General features: G+C 38.6%; 1 protein-coding gene across 14 annotated transcripts in view; it reads right to left on the bottom strand.

Annotated features, from left to right (window-relative positions):
- The window catches only part of atp2b2 (ATPase plasma membrane Ca2+ transporting 2), an 889,877-nt gene extending 878,302 nt beyond the window's left edge, over positions 1 to 11,575 (bottom strand). For 4 of the 14 annotated variants that reach the window (XM_073072078.1, XM_073072081.1, XM_073072080.1 and 1 more), the window contains exons 1-2: positions 11,383 to 11,572; positions 10,771 to 10,878 (exon numbers count right to left, since the gene is read on the bottom strand). The gene's annotated coding sequence lies outside the window, so the exon portion shown is untranslated. Of the gene's footprint in view, positions 1 to 10,770; positions 10,879 to 11,382 lie in introns of all 14 variants that reach the window. The other 10 variants (XM_073072083.1, XM_073072084.1, XM_073072085.1 and 7 more) reach the window with 4 other exon arrangements.
- Positions 11,576 to 12,084: the final 509 nt, after the last annotated feature.

The raw sequence follows: 12,084 nt of genomic DNA, 5'->3' as shown, positions 1-12,084 counted from the left end.
GCCCAGTCTTTTCAGATTCTTCCTTCTTCAACCTTTTAAGTTGTCCATCCATCACATTCCTGCTTGTCACTTCAAACCCCCTCCCCCTCACACTTTGTGTATCTCCTTTCAGCTTTTACTCCTACCCCTCCACCCCATCTTCATATTCTGGCTTCTTTCCCCCTCACTTCCTTTCCAGTCCTGTTGAAGGATGTGGCCCGAATCATCGACTGTTTATTCACCTCCACAGATGCTAACTGACCTGCTTAAGTTCCCCCTGCATTTTCTGTGTTACTCTGGATTTCCAGCGTCTGCACAACCTCTTGTGTTTATAATCACAAGAAAATGGTACACAGACTCTGACAACTAAGCTGAGCTGTAGTTCTCCACAAGAGACTGTTAGATATTTGATTGCTTTGGATGTATGATTTTTCCCCATTCATATCCCAAGGCTAACTTTATAATTTGTTTTGTTCTAACTTTAATAATTTATGGGTGTTAAACAGTGAAAAGTTTTGAAATAACACAGTGACCTTGAAAATGCATATCAGATGCAGCTCGGAATGAAATATTTTTAGCTGTTCAAAATGTCCTAGAATGTACCAGAGTACAGTGCCCATGGATATAGTCGCTCTACTACATTGTGAGTAAAATGGGAGGGATATGGACACCGTGCAGGCAGAAGAGATTAGTTTAGTTTGGCTATCTAATTACTAATGTGTTTGGTTCAGTACAACATTGTAGGCCAAAGGGCTGGTTCATATACTTGTTTATGTTCTCACTGCACAACCAGCAGAGGCAACATCATGACTTCTTTGTGATGTGCAAACGTCCTGGTCCCAGGACTGACCCTCAGATATGGTAATGCTAAGGACCCTCTCCACCTCCAATCCCCTAGTGAGTCCTGGCTCATTGACTTCTCATGTATAATTTATCCTACATAATGTCTCTTTCTTAAATCCATGCTGACTTACTACTTTCTGAATAGACTCTGGTGCACCTGCCTGCTTAGTTACAGCAACTTCGTGCACAAGATCTCCAGGTTTTGCTGCATCTCCCTCTTCTCTCTTTTTGTTGTTTTGTGTCCGAAGTGTATTACTCATACTTACTGCATTGTGTGTAAATGCATAGCAGATGTAATACACTTTCATCAAGTCCAAATCAGACTGAAGTTCCTTTGCAAAATCATCACAGGCCACAACCCTGCGAAAGATGGGAGTCCTGAGATTGATTCCTGTAGTAATTCACTTATCACTGTCTGCCACGCAGAAACAACAAATTTATTCAGACTCAGTTTCTCATCTTCAAACCAGTTCATTCACAAAGACAGCATCTTTCCTCCCATTCCACATTTTGATTTTACACCCTCTTTACATCAGCAGTACAACAGTGGAAACTGCAAGCAGTTTCAAACTCCTAGGAGTGCACGTTTCACACAACCTCTCATGGTCATACATCCTACACAGTCAGAAAAACTCAACAATGCCTCTACTTTCTGAGGAGGCTGAAGAGAGCTAAACTATGCAAACCTATAGTTGTGCCCTTCTACAGATGTGCAGAAGAGAGCATCCTAACATGCTGCATCACTGCACGGTACAGAAACAGCACTGCAACAGAAAAGACGACTCTACAAGGATAGTCAGAACTGCCCAATACATCACCAGCACTAACCTATCTGACACCAAGGACATATATACAGAAATATGTTGGAGAAGGGCCAGTAACATCAAGGAGGATCCCATCCACCCTGCTCATTGGCTGTTTGCCCAACTCCCATCAAGGAAGGAGGCTACATAGCATTCATACCAGGACATCAGACTCAAAAACAGTTACTTTCCCCAAACACCAAGACCGAGCAACACCACCATATTCCCAACCATCACTACTTTGTCACTTACCGTCAGAGTTGCCTTACGTACAGACACTCCTGTACCTAGCAGCACTGTATGGGCATACAATGTACATAAACTATTGTGTTTTTATTATTGTGGTCTTTATTGTCTTTTTGTGCTGTATCAGATCCAGTGTAACAATTATTTTGCTCTCCTTCATATTTGTATACTGGAAATTATATTAAACCAGGGGTACCCAACTTAGGGTCCCAGGACCTTTCGGTTAATGGCAAGGCTCCATGGCATAAAGAAGGTTGGGAAAATTTGCATTTAAAATCTTGTCCTAGAGTACAGGTTCTTACTGAATGCCTTCTCAAAGTCCAGATGTACATCTTCCAGCTCCCCATCTTCTATGCTGGGTGTATTCTCAAAACATTTATCACACATGATGTCCATTCTTAGACCCAAGCTGACTTGCTACTTTCCAAATCCTATACTACTGCATCTTTGAAAGTGGACTCCATCATTTCCAGCTACCAGCGTCATGCTAATCAAATTTTCTCTTCATCTTCTTTGTTAAATGGCATGGTTACACTAGCAACCCTCCACTCTACTGGAATAGCTCCAGGGCCTATAGAACTTCGTAAAATACCTAGCAATGCCTTCATTATTGTTGTAAACCACTTCCCTGAGTACTCTGGGTACATACATTAGACCCTGTAGATTTTATTTTGCTCTTTAATGTCACCAAATTTCCAAATAAATACTTCTGTACTAATCAGAATGAATATGATCAGCATATGTTGTGAAATTTGTTAACTTTAATGCAGCAGTACATTGAAATACATGATAAATAAATAGAGAAAAACTGAGTTATATTAAGTATACAAGTCTATTAAGTTGTTAGTAGTGCAAAGTAATAGAAATAAAAAGTGGTGAGGTTGTTCAAGGGTTCAATGTACATTTGGAAATCAGATGGCAGAGGAATAGAAGCTGTTCCTGAATCGCTGAGTGTGTGCCTTGAGGCTTCTGTACCTTCTTTCTGACGGTAACAGTGTGAAAAGAGCATCCCTGGCTGGTGATGATCCTTGATGATGGACACCACTTTCTTGAGGCACCAGCCCTTGAAGATCTCTATTGTTCTCAATGCACCCCGTGTTCCCCAAGTATTTTGGAAGATTATTTGCTATCCTTGGTGAAGAAAGAATTTATGTATTTAATTGGCCTATTATTTCCTTGATTCTTTTAGAAATTGTCCGATTCCCCAATTTCAAAGGAGTGACATGAAGTTTTCTTATTGGTAAATAAGCCTTCATACCATTGTACAGAATCCAGTGTAAAAAGTTGTCACATTAATTGTTATGACTGATTCATCAGTGTGATGAACCATAACACTAATTATCCCAAGCATCACAGTAGCACTACTTATCTATGTTAAACATGAGCCTCAAGTGATTATGTCAATCTACTAATTTTGTCAAAGTATCAGCCATCAGAAATTGATGAAATCAACTTCCATTTGCAAGTTAAAATAGCACATCTTACCTCTTCTCTCCTACCTATCACCTCCTTCTAAAGTCCACTTTCCTCTCTCATCAGATTCCTTCTTCTCCAGCCCTTTATCTTTCCAACTCACCTGGTTTCACCTATCACCTTCTAGCTAACCTCCTACCACTCACCCAGCTTTTTAGTCTGGTGTCTTCCCCCTCCTTCTTTGGTCCTGAAGAAGGGTCTCAGCCTCCGAATACGCTTCTGTAGATGCTGCCTGACCCGAGTTCCTCCAGCATCTGCAGTCTTTCTCATGTTTACAATTCTTGTTATTTGATACAGAAAAGCATCATTCGGCTTCCTCCAGATGGCAAACCGCTTTTATAGAAAAGGTCATTACAAAGAGCATTGAAAAAGTACAGCACAGCATGGGCCCTTTGGCCCAGGATGTTGTGCCAACCTGTATAAACTACTCCACAATCAATCTAATCCTTCCCTCCTAATCAGTCACAACCTTCCATTTTCCTACATTCATGTTTCCATCCAAGAGTCTACTAAATGTCCCTAATATATCAGTCTCTACTGCCATCCCCAGGAATGTATGCCAAACACCCACCATATATAAAACCTCACTCTGATATCTCCCCTAAACTTTCTTCCTCTCATCTTAACTGGATGCCCTCTGGTGTTGGGGATTGTTGCCTGGCAAGAAGGTGTTGACTATCCACTATCAATGTCTCACTTAATCTTATACAACTCTATTAAGTCACACCTCGCCCTCCATCACTCCCTAGAGAAAAGCCCTAGCTCACTCAGACTTTCCTCATAAGACATGCTTTCTAATCCAGCTAGCATTGTGGTAAATTTCCTCTGCACCCTCCCTAAAACTTCCTCATCCTTCTTACAATGAAGTGATCAGACCAGAACACAATATTCCAAACGAGATCTCACCAGAGTTCGTTGAGCTGCAATATTACCTCTCAGCTCTTGAACTCTGCCCCACACTGATGAAGACCAACACACTATAGCCCTTCTTAACCACACCATTAACTTCCGTAGCAACTTTGAGGGCTCTAGGGACTTGGACCCCAAGATCTCACTGTGCCTCCACATTACTAAGATATCCTGACATTAACCTTGTCGTACTCTGCCTTCAAGTTCAGTCTGCCAGTGCTCATAATTTCACACTCTTCTGGATTGATCTCCGTCTACTACTTCACAGCTCAGCTTTGCATCCTCTATATCCTGTTGTAGCCTTCAACAACCTTTTGCGTGATCTACAACACCTCCAACTTTTACGTTCTCAGGAACCTTATTAACTCACCCCTCCATTTCTTTATCCAAGCCATTTATAAGGACAACAAAGAACAGAGGTCCCCAGAGCTACATTGACACCTCTACCCTGATGAAGTGTGTTTTGTCACCTTCTCCAAAAAAAACTCAAAGGCAAGACCAACCCTTCACAAAGCCATATTGACTATCCCTAATAAGGCATGGTCATTACATTGAGTGGATTAAAAAGAAATACTTCATTAGGCACTGCAACTCACAATCTGTATTCAATGTTCCAATGTTTATCTTAAATTATCTTAAATGACTCCAATATCATTGAATTGGAGTGGTGTCAATACCTCATCAAACCAAAAACTGCAACCAAAAAAACACAATACAAATTTGACAACTGAACCATCAGGCAACAAAAAGACCTCAATTGCAATGTGCAAAAGCTAAGAATGGATTTCAGAATTCTAACAATAATTGAAAGATTTGCACTGAGCCACAATATGTTAAAATCAGAATGTTAAATCAAAACATTTAACCAAGTGCAGAATGAGATTCCACACATGTAAAATTAACTTTACAGATCTGACATTGACATTGTTCAATATGAAACCCAAGTGCATGCTACTGTAGTGTTCTCACTGCTGGGTCTATTGCTTAGGACTACACCTTGTGTGTTATCAATGATCATAAGACACCAATGCTAATTAAATTGTGGCTTTCTTGTCCTGTTACAAGGAATGCACGTCAGCCTATATACAATATCCAAATTATGTGAAGTAGGTAAGTGATAAAAGTGCAACGTAGTAATGATTTCTCCAAGAAAACAACAACCTTGGTGTGGTTCGGAGGCTTGCGTGCCTCAATGACCCTGAGAGCTATGCTGGCTGGAGTCAGGGCTTTATGCTTTGGCTCTTGGTAGAGTCACCCATGCCAAGCAGGTGTAAGGGTAGAGGCCAGACTAAGAATGGTCCACCAGTCCTCCAAGCATGGGGATTGAGCCCAGGGCCAACTATCCTGACTGGTAAAACAAAATTGTTGTGGAAACAGCAATGGAGAATCCTTCTACTGTCGAATGACGGTATTCCTGAGTCTCCACCTGGGACTTGAATGACTGACATTAGTGAAAACCAAGAGAAAGCTAGCGACATGAAGGAAGTCTTGAACGCCACCAGAAATGGAGGACTTTCATTGCTGCCTAAATGCCACTGGTGTAATGAATAGCAAGTAGTAATTAGTAGTTAGCCATCCAAAAGATTATGCATCAGATCTTTAAGGATCACTTGTGCTAATTTTTAAATCACAATGAGATTAACAATAATGATAATTTACTCTAATGAATTTGCTTTCTTTTTTCAGAAACATAAAAGTCAAAATGTGTCGCTTTTCAGAGAAAAAAAATAAAAACATTGTTCATGCCTTCTGAGGAGCTTTGTAAAAACTCCAATTCCAATCATGGCATCCTAAATGGCTCTACAAGTGATCTAGCAATTAAGGGAAATTTGTGTCTAAGGCAAGGAACTTTACATTGAAAGTTACCAGCAGCCCAATCAGCATTAATGTTTATTGCTGTCAACATTGGTACTTTCCAATCAAGATAACCCAAATGCTCTGCTTCCAAAAAGAAAGCACCAATTATATATTTAGATTTTAAAAACACAACAGCTGCTCGGATCTCAATCACAAGCTAGTGACACACAGATTTATTTTTTTTTAAATTGTTGTCTTGGCTTACATTGGACTTTCCAAGTCCAGGGAGTTAATTATACACACATCCTCATATTCATGAGTAGGAATCTAACCCCTTCCTCCTACATTGCCCAAATGGTTAAATTCATCTTAATAGTAGGTTAAAAGACCATAAGACATAGGAGTAGAATTGGGCCATTCAGCCAAATGAATCTGCTCCACCCTTCCATCATGGCTGATTTATTATTCCTCTCAAACCTATTCTTCTGCCTTCTCCCCCCAACTACTCATGAACCTAGCAGCTTGTGCTTGAAATATACCCAATGATTTGGCTTCTGCAGCCATCTGTGGCAATGAATTCCACAGATTCACCAACTACTAGCTAAAGATATTCCTCTGATCTCCGTTCTAAAGGGACATCCTTGTAGTCTGAGGCTGTGCCCTCTGGTCTTAGACTTTCCCAATATAGGAAACACCCTCTCCACGTCCAGTCTATCTAGGCTTTTCAATATTCGATGGGTTTCAGTGAGAAGTGGTCAGCATATATGATGGGCTGAAGGACCTGAACTGTGCTTGACTGTTCTATGCTCTATGATTCTCAATTACATTAAACAAATAGAAGAGAATATAGATCAGTATATTGCAATTCCAGCTGTCGTGCTATGTCCAGAGCTTCCTTCTACTCGATGCTATTTTATTTTCGGAGAGTGGGTATTGATCAATCATCTGGTTGCTCATACCATTAATAAGATTTTAAACATCTTCATCAAGTCAACTTTGCCTACCAAAACAGAATTAAAACTGAAGTTGTATTCTTCCTGCTGCATTATGAGTTCATACTATAGATGGAAATCGAGTGAGATCAGGTTGGCACATTCCAGAGGCAGAAGTTCAGATGTCACTTCTGCATTCAAGTGCATAACAAAATTATTTGCATTAATATTGGGAGTGGTAATACAGTATATCTGCCACTTCATTTGTATAGAGAGTAATAGGATTGAATGCTACTTATTAAATGTTTGAAATATTTTGGTATTTGGAGAAGGTTTGCAGCCAAAACACATTATGATCATTTATTCTGTTCATTACTATGGTATTACATTGTAGGGATAACTTAATGTTTAAATTTTTAATAAATAAATGTCTGCAACTTAATGCTTGAGTAGGAAATGGGGACACTTCACAATTCTTCAAAAGCAATTGCTAATTCAAGGGATAGCCATGTTGCTTTGACAAACATGTGAGAAATTCTATTTGTGCATCCAAACACAAATCACTCACATCGCAGCAGGATTACTAAAATATCCATTAAAATACAACTTTCAGTGATGAAGCATTTAAGTACAAATAACTAAAATCAATAATGTTTTGAACATAGAAAAGTACAGCACAGGAATAGGCTCTTCAGCCCACAATGTCATGCTGAACCATTTATAGTAATAATTAAATAGCCAACTAATCTTTCCTTCCTACATATTTGCTTAAGTAATCATTCTTAGCATTTTTCCACTAAAACGCAAATGGTAAGCGATGTCCCTTGACTTCAAACTCATTTTCTGTATAAAATTAAAACATCCTCACACAGTTTAAGGAAGCAAACTTTCATATAAAGGAACTTTGGCACTGAAGAAACCTAGCCCTTCAAGCAGAATTACACAAAACTTCCAACGATTCTTTTGATCATTTGAGGTCAGGGATCTTGATATCATGTTTATTTTCATTACAGTCTTGTTGAAGTTACAGAGGTTAGGAGTATTTCAGAAGATTTACTCCTGGCCTGACCTTATTTGGGTGAGGATGGAGATTTTATTCTATCATGTAAAGCTGAGACAAAGCCAAAAGAAGGGATGGATTTTGGCCTTTTCTTCACAAGAAATGCAATAATATTGAAGCCAATATGGGGGTTATTGCATAGTACATATAATTTTTATATTGCTATGATGTTTAGCAGTAATTCTCCAGAGTAGGGGTTCCCAACCTTCTTTATTCCATGAAGCCTTACCGTTAACAGAGGGGTCCATGGACCCCAAGTTGGGAACATTTGTGCTCTAACATTAACAAAATGAAAATTACTAACTAGCCTAAAGCCTGAGATTGCAAAGCTATCCAAATTGTTGAATGTTCAAAGTGCTTGTATTCACCAAATTCAAAAATACCTCCAAGAAAAACTTAGTTGTGTCATTTTTTTTTTTAAGTCTGAGTCATCGAAGGTCACATCAGTACCAAATGGAGAAAATTTGACATCGGTCCAGTCTAATCCAGATGTCAAATTTCTTCAACTAACTTGCTACTACTTGACAGCAAGCCAGCAAAAGCTAAGCATCATGTGCAAAGTGTGAAACTAATATCACTGCAGTTTATGTGGAAATCTACATAACAATAACATTCTGTATAATGTTTCATAAAAGCTTTCTGATGAAAGCTTATCGACTTAATGCTAATTCCATTTCTCTCTACACAGATGCTACTGACTTGTCGAGTATTTCAGCATTCTCTATTTTTAAATTTCACAAACGGCAAAGCTATTCTTTCTTCATACGTATATTAAAAAATTATCAGAACTCTGATGGTAAGTCCTCCGCTTCCTCGATGGCACATGTGGTTGAGCAGAATATCAATCACTTTACGCATGATAAAATTCCATTATGCTTTAGCAAAAATACTTTGCCCTTAGAACTGGAAATATTACCTAGTATTTGCATGATACATGCTGGATTTGTATTTTTCACAAAAGAAAATGGTGCACTGAACTCTGGTGTTAAATCTCGTTATTTACTCAGCGAAACATCACTCTTGGGGTGGGGGGGGTGGAATACATCATAGATCTAGTGACCTGAAATGTTGTTTTTAAAAAAAAATCAGAGGCACAGCACAAACAATGACCAAATTTAATTATTCATCCTTTATTGTGATGCATTCATAATGTGCTCAGATATTTTTCCATTTAATTAAATATTCAAACAAATATCTCAAGAGCCACTGCTAATTTATACATGGCACATTGCAATCTAACATATTGAATTCATAAAAAGGCAAAGGAAACACTTCTCAATGTCATTAGTATTTGGAGGTGCAATCTTATAGCATTGAGGCAATAGATGTTGGAGATACTCAATTATGTGACCATATACTGCTTCCTAGAATATGCAAGTTGTTACATTATCTTACATCAATTGATTGAACAAGGAAAAGCAAATATTACTTTGAAACATTTAAGAATCAAGTCACTGCAATTTTCCAAATGGCTTACTAAAACTGCTAAATAATTAAAAGTTAACAAGTCTGAAGAGAACAGTGAGTAAATGCACAGAAATAGAGTCTATAAAGAAATTAATTTATTCCAAATTGCAAGTCCATGAAGAAAGTGTAAAACTTGCACTTAGGGCAAGAGGTAAATTGAATAAGCAAACCAGATCAGCAGAACTGCATCTTGATAAAGGAGTTGGGGCAGCTGGGACAAGTAATTAATATTATCCCTTGTTGTCAGTAAATAACAGATATTAAGAAGTTTGGTCATTTGTCTAACTCACATTTATCCCTATCAGGGACCTAATTATTTCCAGTTTATTTAAAAATATGTACATTTCCCAGAATGTTTCACTGAGTGTACAGAAATACAATGAAATGTTGATGAACACTGGAGCCTCAACTCACATTAAAGAAAGATTATGTTAACCTATTGTCTGCATTCTTCCAGATAAACTCTGGAAGCTATAGTCCACCCGTCCCCTTCATTTGAAAGAAAAAATATTTTTGTTTATGAAAGACAGAGCCGATTTTTATTTAAAAGCTTGACAATGTGGAAACACGGTCTGCATATAAATTTGACCGTAGGCAAAGTTTTTTTTAACTGCACGGTTTATAGAATTGGTTACTAGTTCTATAACTGATTATTATCAACACAATGCCTTACTGGTTTCTGAAAAGATCTGAATCGGGATCCTGAAATTACATCAAAACTTAGATCATCATATTGGGTTGTCACGTTTACATTATACACGTTTTCTGACAGAAAGCATAGTTGTCTTTAATAGAATCTACATGATGTTGCCCAACACCGATGAGGCGGTATTTAAACAACTTCTAAAAAAAAACCCATCCAAAATCGAGTCAAAATTGCTAAGAAAGAGAATAAGAAATTGAGTGCATCTCCTCTCCACCGCGGATAAACAGAACGGATAACCAGCCTTCTACTTCAATGTCAAAATAACACAAAAAGAGATTTAGAATTATACTACAGCGCTGTCTGTTATCCGTGAACATTTTTTCTCCTATTCCCCCAAACTGGATACACTTCCCCGCTAACTCAAATCTGTACACGGTGAAATAACATTAGTGTTAGATACTACCTAATACATCATCAGCACCTCAAGGTCAGGCAACAAACAAAATAAGACTGAAAAGATTTTTTTTTAAAAAAAGAGCAGCAGCGTTCCTATAGTACAAGATTTACACGTTCAATATGAGGTGCCAATAGAAAGAATAACGTTCTTGCTCCTACCTGTTTGGTGTGTGCGTTAAGACGGTGCCGGCTGCTTCCTGTGTGTGAGTGGGTGTTTGAGTGTGTGACTGAGAGCTGCTGTCACCACAGCTCCCCAGCTCTGACTGACTGAAAAATGCACCAAAAAAAACCATTTAAAAACACTCTCACCCACAATGGCGCTTCAACTAACCACCCATATCACAAGCAGTATGTATATTTATATATGCAATACGCTTTTTTTTTGCCCCCCAAAAAAACTGAAGTTACAAGCATAAGAGTTAACACATTAATAAAAGTTGCTCTGATTATAGAGGGTATAGAATGAGGTATCATTTACTTAGAATGATTCGGAAGGTTTAATTACAGTTGCAAATAATGGTAGGGAGATGCACACTCCGCGGCACGTGAGAAGCCAGAGCAGCGCCGATTGGTGAGGCTGGTTGTCAGGCGCTTCCTCGACCGAGAGGAAAGGCAACGTGAAAAAAGTTGAATTATTGGGAATTAACGAGGCTGCAGCTGGTGTCCGGGCAGCACGGGCGGCTGCGAGCTCCGGGGATCCCGGGCTCCCGGCTCCCGCATTCCAGGGAGGCTCGACTTCCTGCCCACCTTACAAAATCATTACCCACTTACCAGAAGAAACTGAATTGTCGGGAGCAGTTCTCGATCCGTTATCTTATAATGCCCTATAAAACGTCAAACATGGAAACTGACCTTTGAAAACTTAACTATTTTTTTAAAACTTTATGTTCTAAATATATAAATAGCACTGCTTTCATTCAATCTCTGTGTCCTTTCCCTCTTTACTTCCAGTGGTCAATGTCTTTAATGTATTTAGATCGATAAATCTATTTGGCTAATGTTCATCCTTTCACGTTAAGTACGGAAAACACCGATGACTTTTTTAACAACGAGTCTGCGGGAGAGGTTCAAGTTGCTGTGAAAGTGACTGAGATTTTTCCATTACGTACCCAGAGAGGCTGGGATTTAGAAACAATCTGGTTTTCATTCACAGAGCACGGGCTGAGTTACATTTCTTTGTATGAAAACAAATTTTGTAAAATTTGTGATATTAAGTAACCAGCAGTTATTTCTACTGTAATTTAATTGAGGGGAAAGGAAGTGATTGCGCTGAAGTGTAAGACTGTTTTATAATAATCTATGCCTTTACATTTCTCAAAATATTGATGGATTATTCTTTATTTCTCGTTTTATTTTCCTAATATGATCACTTAGTTCACGGGCTCTGCAAGTTACTTCGACTCAATTAAAATAACGACTGCCATGGCAAATAGTTGGTTTATTAACTCACCATAATGCTAACCTATTGTGTGA

This window comes from Hemitrygon akajei, chromosome 19, assembly GCF_048418815.1.
Source record: "Hemitrygon akajei chromosome 19, sHemAka1.3, whole genome shotgun sequence".
Lineage (NCBI taxonomy): Eukaryota > Metazoa > Chordata > Chondrichthyes > Myliobatiformes > Dasyatidae > Hemitrygon > Hemitrygon akajei.
This window is presented reverse-complemented; position numbering and strand designations above follow the sequence as displayed.